Below are 11,571 nucleotides of genomic sequence, written 5' to 3' on the forward strand. Positions count from 1 at the left end.
ATCCCAGCTAGTTGAGATAGCTCAGAAAGTTTTTAACAAAAGGACCCAGTAAAGGAAAAGCAAGACAAAACAACTACTAAGGTAGTAATAGCAGCACTCCAGGAGGCTAATTCACACAGGGGAAAGGGTACCCAGGGAAGAAAGGCAAGGAAAAGAATATAAAAGAAAAAACTAGAATCAAATTAGGAAGAATTAATATACATTTTGCAAAGAGAAAAGGCATTAAAAAATAAATGTCCTAAATAACAAGCTGCCAAGACAGACTCTGAGGTCCTGAACCTGTAGAACTAACTGGGCTGAGGCTCCTTTTCACTGAGCCCCCGGAGCCTATGGTGACCGCAGTAATAGGAAAAAACTGTAGACTCTAATAGACACTGGAGCAGCACATTCGGTCTCAACTAAGCCTCTTGGACTCATCACCACACACAAAACTCCAGTACAAGGGGCCACTAGAAAAACTGCATACTACCCATGGACCACCCAGCAGACAGTTGACCCAGGACAAGGCACTGTCACCCATTCGTTCTCGGTCATGCCAGAATGCCCCTACCCCCTAATAGGACGGGACCTGTTACAAAAGCTCCAGGCCACAATTTCATTCAAAGAAGAAAATACAACCTTAACCATAGGGCCCAACAGGCCCAACTTCAGATGTCAGATTGCAGCTACTCCTAATCTGCCCTCTCTCCGAGGAATAGCTCTTACAGGAATCAACTAGGCTGAGAGACACCAACAGCCCGTCTCTTCTCTGGCAGTTTCAGGAGAGTTTCCCAGGGGGTTGGGCTGAAACCAACCCTCCTGGACTGGCTGCCCATCAGGCACCAGTAGTCATACAAGTGCTCTCCACTGTGACGCGGTAGCACCTTCTGGCAGGAACCCCAAGACTGTACCCTTCTCCAGTATGTAGATGACTTACTTCTGGCAGCAGCCACGGAAGAGTGCAGCCTCAAGACTACTTGAGGCCTCCTTGCCTCACTGCAAGCACTAGGGTACTGAGTGTCTGCCAAAAAGTCACAACTACAACTCTGCACTCCAGAGGTTACTTATTTAGGCTACCAGGTCAAAGAGGGACAAAGGACCCTGTCCCACAACCACATCGAGGCCATCCTCTGGATCCCCACTCCAACAGCTAAAAGGCAAGTAAGGGAATTCCTCGGGACTGTAGGTTATTGCTGTCTATAGATTCTAGGTTTTGCTGAGTTAGCAAAGCCTCTCTTTGCTTGCACGGGTGGGTCACAACCCCGGGAATAGATTGAGACTGAGCAAAAAGTCTTTGAGGACCTTAAGAAGGCCCTAATGTCTGCCCCTGCTCTTGCCCGCCTGATGTCTCCAAGCCCTTCCAGTTATTCATCCGTGAGGCTCCAGGAATCACAAGAGGAGTCTTGACTCAGCCCTTAGGACCTTGGAAACAACCAGTTGCATACGTGTCTAAACTGCTAGACCCCGCAGCAGCTGGACAGCCTACGTGCCTGCGAGCCGTAGCAGCTGCTGCAATCCTTGTCAAAGAGGCTGACAAGCTCACATTAGGTCAAGAGCTAACTCTGACGGCACCACACGCAGTTGAGGCGCTCCTAAGAGGGGAACTCCAGAAAGATATATGTCAAACACTCAAGTAACCCAGTTCCAAGCTCTACTCCTAGATCAACCCAGGATAAAGTTCCAGGAAACAGCTGCCATCAACCCTGCGAGCTTGCTCCTGGACGATGACTCAGCCACCCCGCTCTTCTCTCCCTGCCCAAAGATGTGGTTTTACGCCTTTAAAAGTGAACTCCTGAGCTTCCTTAGGGCTGCACAATTTGAGTCTGTATTGAACTCCATGCAAGCCACTGGCAACAAACTCCTTAAAAATTTTCTGTAACTCCTCATGTCTCTTTGGGACTCGCACTTTACAACACTGGGACTGTTAGAAATGCAGAGCATAGGGACCCCCTTCAGACCAATTCTATCAGAATGAACATTTCAACTCTGTGGTACATCTGAAGCTGGTGTGGAATCGTTCTGAATAGAAACTGTGGTTGAAAAAAAAAATTAAAGACTAAATGCACTCGATTTCTATGTATTAAAGTCTGAGACACATGAACCCTAACTCTGCTTCTTTGAGAAGCAAACCATGACTGTGGGCACCTCTATGGGAGAATGAAAATGGCTGTTTAGAACACACTAGTACCAGGGTATAATTGCACATGATCTTAATGATGTGTTTAGTGAGCCTTCAAAATTTGTGTTTCTGTTGATTATTAATTTGAGTGAAAAGGAGCAAAAGTAATCCAAAATTCTCTTGGTATGGTACTGAATGTTAACCATCCTCTTATTCTGTCTTCCCTGAATTCCCTTCTACAATTACAGTATCAAAATGTTAACACTCACCCACAATCCAGCCAATGATGAGGCAACAATTTACATATTAAATTCCTTACCAATATATAAAATATTTTTAATTATATGTATTATAAAAGGTATAGCTAATGTCAGTGATATTTAAAATATTAAGGTAATGTAAGGTAGAATTTTGAATATGAGGTTGGTCTTAACTTGAACATACTGTTGCCTGCTTACATTTCCATGGGAAATTCCTCCCACAACACAAATTAAACATAACCAAAGCTAAAAGCAAGCAAAAAGAAGTTTACTTTACACCATAAATTCCTTTCTTGCCAACATTTTCTCTCTTTTTTGTTTTTGCAAGAGAAAAAGACATAGAGAGAGAGAGGGACAGACAGACAGGAAGGGAAAGAGTTGAGAAGCATCAATTCTTCATTACGGCATCTTAATTGTTCATTGAGTGCTTTCTCATGTGTGCCCTGACCAAGGGACTCCAGCCAAGCCAGTGACCCTTTGCTCAAGCCAGAAACCTTGGGCTTCAAGCCAGTGACCATGGGTCACACCTACAATCCTACACTTAAGCCAGTGACCCTGCACTCACGCTGGTGAGCCCACACTTAAGCTGCGTGAGCCCACACTAAAGCCAGCCACAGTGGGGTTTCAAACCTGGGTCCTCTGCGTCCCAGGCCAATGCTCTATTCACTGTGCCACTGCCTAGTCAGACAATATTCTCTTTTCTTAATAATGGCATCTCCACCCTCACCAGTCATGGTGGGTAATAATGAAGTCAAGACCAGGTCTCTCTATCCTCCACTTCTAATCTGTAAATTTTACTTCCTTCCCATCCTTTCTTCCAATACTCAAATCAGGTCCATATTATGCCCCAAATGAATCATGGTAATAGCTGGGTCTTCATAGCTTTAATCTGTACTCTCTCCCAAATTAACTCCTTGATAGCAACCATTATTACACCAAAGCACAAGTTAGATTTTGTTCCTGAAAAATTTTTAACCATATTCTATTACATATAGGATAAAGTATTTAAGGTTCCTCACAACTGCCCATTGCCAGACTCATCTTTTGCCACTCTGCGCCTATATACTCTATTTTTTTTAGCAACTTTGAACTCCCTTCCTCATTTAAATATATATTTACCCTTGTACTGCTCTGACTTTAAATGGCCTTTCTCTCACACTGGACTTTATTCTTCTACTCTTTATCTGCCTAATTAGCACTTGCCCATTTTTTCAAGGCTGAGATTCATGACTGTCCCTTTAGTCCTTGTTTATTTTATTTTATTATTTTTTCTTTTTTTTTATTTCCTTATTTTTCTTTATTTATGTGAAAGTTCATTATTTTGGACAATCTTTCCCAGTCAACTGTAAGGTCCTTGAGAAAAGGGTTTCTGGATAAATCTCATTGCTAAATAAGATGTAACAATTGTACTAATTCAAAATATAAATTGAATATTGACCTTATTATAACAGAGAGGAAATTTGAAACTGTCATGAAACAAAGAATATTATAGAAAAGGATGTGATATATACTATAATTAGTTTGTAAAAAACGGTCCGGCAGATGCAGATTTATGGTTGAATCTGCTAAGTTGATGCTGACACATGTGTGCTTTTGTATTACTTCTGTTGCACGGGGACAGTTCTATGTGGTAAGAAGTATGGGAAAGATATATAAAATATCCAAACGTCACATCTACTGGCAAAATAATATTGATTTATTTTAATGAGAGATTGTCAGGTATGCAGTATTTTTTTTTCTAATCTACATAAGTCCCAGGAATCATATATTGGCAATAGAAGAAAATTACCACTAGACTATAAGCTTCAGAAAGTCATTTTGTTATCTAATGTATCCCAATAGTCTAGTACAGTGCCTGACACAGGTACTCAGTAAATATCTGCTATGTGAATAAATTACTAAATAGATGAGTGAATGAGAGGCCACCTTTGTTTATTTTGGGACTACAGAATAAGGGAGAATAAAATAAATTTCAAATACTAACAACAAAGATAGATGATAGATGATTGATAGATGATATAGATAGATAAGATAGAGAATAGATAGATAAATAGACAGATGATAGATAGATACACATATATAATTAAAGAAAAATAACACTAAATGGTAGGAAGATTTGTATTGGACTTGCTTCAGATATGCTTATATACTGTTTACTTGTATGAAATTACTACAGAAAACTGATTCTGAGATATATACTGCATCTAGTTTTATTGGATCAAGGCAAAAATTCCAGTCTTTAATTTTAGGCAAAAATATTAATTATATTCATTCAAGTTTCACATGGGTATAGTTACATATATTTCCATTTAGATCTGTTAATATGAAGGATTTAAGAAAGTTCTTAGTATTGATTCATTTCTCGCATTTATGAAATAAACCCCCTGGCCAGGGTGGGTAAGATTTTAAAGTACAGCTGGATATCATTGGTTGATAATTTATTTGCTATTTTTGGATCTATATTTATAATTGATATTGATATATTTTTTTCTATGCTCTCTTTTTTAGGTTTTGTTATCAGCATCACAGGACAGCTTTTCTTCTTTCTCTATGTTCTAGAAACATTTAAATGGGAAGGAAATAATCTGTTCTTTGAGGATTTGAAGAACACATCTTATAAAATAACCCAGATCCACTTTTTTAAGGGATAGGGCAATATTCTCATTTACTTCAGCTTTCCTGGGTTTTCAACAGTGAATTTAGTCAACTCTGATAATTTCATACTGACTCATCTATTTCACAAAAGATCCTAGATATTAATTAATTAATAAAGTTCTTACAGAATAAATTTATTTTTATATTTCTTTTCAATCTTTTTTTTTTGTGTGTGTGTGTGTATTTTCTGAAGTTTTGTATTTTCTGACGGGGAGGCAGTCAGACAGACTCCACATGTGCCCAACCAGGATCCACCTGGCATGCCCACCAGGGAGTGATGCTCTGCCCATCGGTGGCATTGCTCTGTTGCAACCAGAGCCATTCTAGCGCCTGAGGCAGAGGCCATGGAGCCATCCTCAGTGCCTGGGCCAATTTTTCTCCAATGGAGTCTTGGCTGTGGGAGGGGAAGAGAGAGACAGAGAGGAAGGAGAGGGGGAGGGGTGGAGAAGTAGATGGGCGCTTCTCCTGTGTGCCCTGGCCGGGAATTGAAACCAGGACTCCTGCACGCCAGGCCGACACTCTACCACTGAGCCAACTGGCCAGGGCCTCAATCTTTTTTTATATAATCTATTTTCTGTGGCTGCCTAAAATATTTTGAACATTTGTCCCATAGTTTGAATAATCTCCACAAGTGAATCTCAGCTTCCAAAAACAAACAAATAAATATAATCACTACATAGCTTCACATGCATATCACTATGGTACTGATACCAGACCCCAGCTCTGCCAGTCAAGGTACTCACAGGATTCTAGTGCTTAAAAACTAGTTGCATGAGCATTCAGACTAGTCATGAAAACAATGTATTATTAGATGTTATAAACTGAATGTTTGTGTCCCTTTGCCCCAAAATGCATATGTCGAAGCCCTAACCCTTCATGTGACTATATTTGAGAATGAGGCCTCTAAGCAAATTATTAAGGTTAAGCAAGGTCATAATGGTGGGACCCCAATACAACAGAATTAGTGGCCTTAAAAGAAGAGGCATCACAGTGCTTGCTAGCACTTACCTCAGCACAAACAAGAGGAAGTCATTCCAACACACTGAACATGGAGGGTAGGGTAGAGACATCCATCTCTGCAAGCAAGGGAGACATATATCCTCACCAGAACCCAAGCATGCTGACGCCCTGATCATAGAATTCCTCAGCCTCCCAAACTGTGAGAAATCAATTCTTGCTGTTTAATCCACCCAGTCTGTGATATTCTATCGTGACAGCCCAAGCACACTGATACGCCAAAGTAAAAAGAAGCAGAGTACGTGATCCAGAGCCAGCAACAGCTACAGGTAGCTCTACACTAAGAGGTAAAGTAGCTCCTTCTGGCCAATTCTATGTTTGGCCGTATTGTTGCAGCCCTCCTTATGGCTCTATAACCAAGGTATATCCCTTACTAAATACCTTTCTACGAAACTTCAAAAGAAGATCTTCTGCAAAGAATCTCACCCGTACAACACAAACTCACTTTTAATTAATTTATTTAGGTATTTTCATTTCTAATCCCTGTATATTTTTTTCCTCACCAGAATTGTACATTTTGCATTCAAAGAGGCAGTACTTGTAAGAGTAACATTTTAAGCATGCTTATTGCAGCAGGCCCTTCAAAAATGTCTACATCCTAATCTCCAGAATATGTGAATATATTACATAACATGACAAGAGGAAATTAAGATGGCAGATAGAATTCAGTGACTTTCAGAAAACCTGCCTTGATTATCTGGGTGGGTCAAATACAATCCAAAGGGTCTTTATAAAAGGAGCAGGATGGGAGAAGAGCGTCAGAGCACTGCTATGTGACAAAAATTCAGTAGGCATTGCTGGCTATAAGATGGAGGTCTCATCTGCCAAGAAATGCAGGAAGGCCCTAGAAGCTGGTAAAGAAAAACAAATATATTGTCCTCTAGAGCTTCCAGAAGAAACACAGCTCTGCCCATGCCTTGAGTTCAGCCCAGTGAGACCCTTCTAAGCTTTCTAACCCTCTAAGCAATAAGATAATAAATGTGGGCTGTGGATACCACCAAGTTTGTGATAACCTATTACAGCAGCAATAGGGAACTAATACACTGATTAAGGATTGAACTTTGGGATCAGAGAGAACAGTGATTAACTTACAACCACACCACCTGTAAAGTACATATGCTAACACAAGAAATTTAACTTCTATAAGGCTTTGATTCCCCAGTTATAAAATGGCATAATAATGTAACAATAGTTGATAAAATGATATAAGAATTGCCCATGGGGCAGGTATGAGGATTAATTTACATGCTCTGTGATATCTAGTTGGCAAATACTTGACAGATAGCACTCATTGAAAATACTTTATAAGAATTAATTTTCCATTTATCTATTTCATAGTCATTATATTCTTTCTCTTGCTCTTCCTAGCTTTATTTTTAATGTATTCCAGTCCAATATCTTGAACTATTGATTAGCTAATTTACTTTCTTATTTTATAATGAAAGCTTTTAAAGTTATTGCTTTGCTTCTATGAATAGGCTTGGTGGCATCTCCTAGGTTTTGCTAAGCTGTGTTCTTATCATATTTAAATTTTTTACAGGTTTTCATTTCTACTTTGACTTAAAAACTGTTTGGAAAATTTTTCTATTGACTTAAATTTAAAAGTAGTTGAATTTGGCCCTGGCCGGTTGGCTCAGCGGTAGAGCGTCAGCCTGGCGTGCGGGGAACCCAGGTTCGATTCTCGGCCAGAGCACATAGGAGAAGCGCCCATTTGCTTCTCCACTTCCCCCCCTCCTTCCTCTCTGTCTCTCTCTTCCCCTCCCGCAGCCAAGGCTCCATTGGAGCAAAGATGGCCTGGGGGCTGGGGATGGCTCCTTGGCCTCTGCCCCAGGTGCTAGAGTGACTCTGGTCACGGCAGAGTGACGCCCGGGAGGGGCAGAGCATCGCCCCCTGGTGGGCAGAGCGTCGCCCCCTGGTGGGCGTGCCAGGTGGATCCCGGTCGGGCGCATGCGGGAGTCTGTCTGACTGTCTCTCCCCGTTTCCAGCTTCAGAAAAATACAAAAAAATAAAAAATAAAAAAAATAAAAGTAGTTGAATTTGTGCTTTTATTGATAACATTTAAAGCTTTGACAATAATTCCCATCTATATCACACACAAATCAGAAAACATATCTTATGTAATTGGACCTTTCATATTTATACAGTTTGCTTGAGATCTTGTTGAATGGACACACACCTCCTTTTCCACAATAATTAACTATTTCATATATTATATTCTGCAAATGTACTGATAGATATATGTCTGTTTATTCTTGTAAAGACTAGAATTTTTAAACAACTAAAATGTATACTTTTGATTATTTCCTCATAGTCCTAAAAGTTATGTTTCTATATATTATTTTTCTCTGCTATTTACTGTATAAAGCACGTCATCTCATCATCAAGGCATCTGTTTTTTTCTATTTATAATATATCTTTTTTCCCTTCCAGGATTCTTACTTTGATGACAACTTTGCCTTAAATAAATATAGACTAGTTTGATTTGCATCTGCCATTTCAACATCTGCCCACTTGTTTCATGTTTGTATATTGTTTATAAATAGTACACATTGAAATTTATTACCTTTTCCCAAACTGAGAGTCCTTTTGTCAATTAATTTATATTTTAACATACATTTTAATATCTTAAGATATATAGTTTTGTTATATACACACATATTCATCTGCTGCCATTATAATATCATTTTACAGTGCTGTTATAGGTTACTTAAAAAGTTTTAAAAACCCCATTGAGGTCACGGGCATCAATATAACTTAGATAAGCCTGAAGACTACATATGGTAACAAGATTATGTCATTTGCTCTTAAAAAAAGAAAAGAAAAACTTGGTTTATGAAAGATAAGGCTGTAAACTGCTATATAACTTCACTATTTCTTCCAGGAAACGCCCATCAATTTAACAGAAACATAATCGGCTGACCTAGACAAACATCTGAAATGTTTGGTTAAAGACTTTGCATTGTTGTGTCTCCCAAATCTAAGCTATGAGACCATGAATTTAGCCCTGTATCCACCAAATCCCACCTGCCTGCAAAGATCAGCCCTCAAACATCTCATCCTAGATTCAACATCCATTAAATCACCCTCTTTCAAACCCCTTTATTAAGACAGGAGATTTTGTGGTCTCTGTTCTTGCTGTAGAAAGTTCTAATACATTTCCTTTATTAACAAACCTGAAGATAGTTGAAAATACTAAACATGTAGTATTAGAATCAAAATATAGTGTCCTTGGCCCTGGTCGGTTGGCTCAGTAGTAGAGTATTGGCCCGGCGTGTGGATGTCCCAGGTTCAATTCCCAACCAGGGCACACAGGAGAAGCGCCCATCTGCTTCTCCACCCCTCCTCCTCTCCTTTCTCTCTCTCTCACTCTTTCCCTCCCACAGCCAAGGCTCCATGGGAGTAAAGCCAGCCCAGGCTCTGAGAATGTCTCATGGCCTCCGCCTCAGGTGCTAGAATGGCTCTGGTCACAAAGGAGCAATGCCTCAGCTGGGCATAGCATCACCCCCTAGTGGGCATGTTGGGTGGATCCTGTTCGGGCACATACGGAAGTCTGTCTATTGTCCTCCACTTCTCATTTCAGAAAAATACCAAAAAAGAAATATATATATATATATATTGTCCTCTCTTTTTTATGATAAGAAATTTAAAATCTCTTCATTTTCCCCTGCCCATTCATACATTAAAACACATACTAATAAGGTAACATGATTGACACCAAGGTTACTGCAATTAATTTCACATTTCATAAATCTTCTTGAACAATGATTTAGGCTTAATTTGTATTAGTTGTCATAGTTTTTTATACCTGACATCTCTAATTACAAGCACTTTATTTAGAATGATTTTATATTAACATATTTCCCCATGGATAAGATGCTCTTATGTATAAGACACACCTTAATTTTGGGGCCTGAAATTTGAAAAAAAATGTATTACATAAAGTTATTGAACTCAAGTTTTATTCATCATAAAATTCATACAACTCCTCAACACTGTCAAATCTCCCATCCATTAGCTTGTCCTCATCTGTGTCTAATGACAAATCACTGTCTTCCTATATTGCCTTGTCCTCAGTTTCATCTATGGCATTTAAAATGCCACACTTCTTAAATGACTTGACGATAATCCCAATCCCAATCTTTTTTCTTTTTTTTTTTTTTTTTTTTTTACAGAGATAGAGAGAGAGTCAGAGAGAGGGATAGATAGGGACAGGCAGACAGGAACGGAGAGATGAGAAACATCAATCATCAGTTTTTCGTTGTGACACCTTAATTGTTCATTAATTGCTTTCTTATATGTGCCTTGACTGTGGGGCTACAGCAGACTGAGTAACCCCTTGCTTGAGCCAGCTACATTGGGTCCAAGCTGGTGAGCTTTGCTCCAACCAGATGAGCCCACACTCAAACTGGCAACCTTGGGGTCTCGAACCTGGGTCCTCCACATCCCAGTCCAGTGCTCTATTCACTGCGCCACCACCTGGTCAGGCCCAATAATCCCAATCTTGATATTATCCCAAGGCACAAACTTTCCTATAGTAGGTTTCTTTACTCTTCCTGCTGGTGTCAAATTGTCCCAAGACAAGTAAAAAATTCTATAACAATGAGCACTAAAAGAAATGTGAAAAAGCAAGTAAAAAAAATTTACAACCACTGTATAAGACGCACTCAGGTTTTAGACCTTAAATTTTTCTAAAAAAGGGTGCGTCTTATAAATTGGGAAATATGATAGTTGGAATGTTACTGAAATATATACTGAAAACTTTTAAACATTTTTTAAACTAATCTGTAAGTGAATCCTTATTGTATTTGAATACCAGTTATATTTCTAAGGAAGGTCATTTAGCTAAAAATTGTCTCAACACATCTTTTCTTTTTTCTTTTCTTTGTATTGTTTAGAAGTGAGAAGCAGGGAGGCAGGGAGACAGATTCTCACATGTGCCAAACTGGGATCCACCTGGCAAGCACAGCGGGGGCAATGCTCTGCCCATCTACAGCATTGCTCTGTTGCAACCGGAGCCATTCTAGCGCCGGGGCCAACTTTGCTCCAATTGAACCTTGACTGCAGGAGAGGAAGCAAGAAATAGAAAGAAGAAGGGGAGGGGTAGAAAAGGAGATGGGTGCTTCTCCTGTGTGCCCTGGCCAGGAATCAAACCTGGGTCTTCCACATGTGAGGCCGATGCTCTACCACTGAGCAATCTGGCCAGGGCCTATCTCAAGGCATCTTAAACATCCTCCTCCAACATCTGATACTTAGTGTAAAAGAAAATTTAGAGGCTGGACTATGTTTTTACAGATAATGCTTTCGTTTTTCTTCTTTTGACCTGCGTTGGTGTAGACTTCTTTTCCCTTGTGTACCTAGTTGACTTTTTTCTAAAATAGATGTGTTTGATATTTAATTTTTACTGATGTGGTAAATTTTTCCTGGAGGTTGTTTCATCTGGTATATGTGGTTATTTTTTTCTGAAGAAACGCCTCTCCAATGATAACTTAATGACTTTTTAAAATTTAATTTTCATTGACTCTGATTCTTTCTCTTCTTCCT

The 11,571-nt window shown here is 39.5% G+C and overlaps 1 non-coding gene across 1 annotated transcript; it reads right to left on the bottom strand.

Annotated features, from left to right (window-relative positions):
• Positions 1–11,160: 11,160 nt before the first annotated feature.
• Positions 11,161–11,236, bottom strand: TRNAV-CAC (transfer RNA valine (anticodon CAC)). The gene has a single exon. It is a non-coding gene; the product is annotated as a tRNA-Val (tRNA).
• Between the last annotated feature and the right edge of the window lie 335 nt (positions 11,237–11,571).

Source organism: Saccopteryx leptura, chromosome 3, assembly GCF_036850995.1.
Source record: "Saccopteryx leptura isolate mSacLep1 chromosome 3, mSacLep1_pri_phased_curated, whole genome shotgun sequence".
NCBI classification, from domain to species: Eukaryota; Metazoa; Chordata; class Mammalia; order Chiroptera; family Emballonuridae; genus Saccopteryx; species Saccopteryx leptura.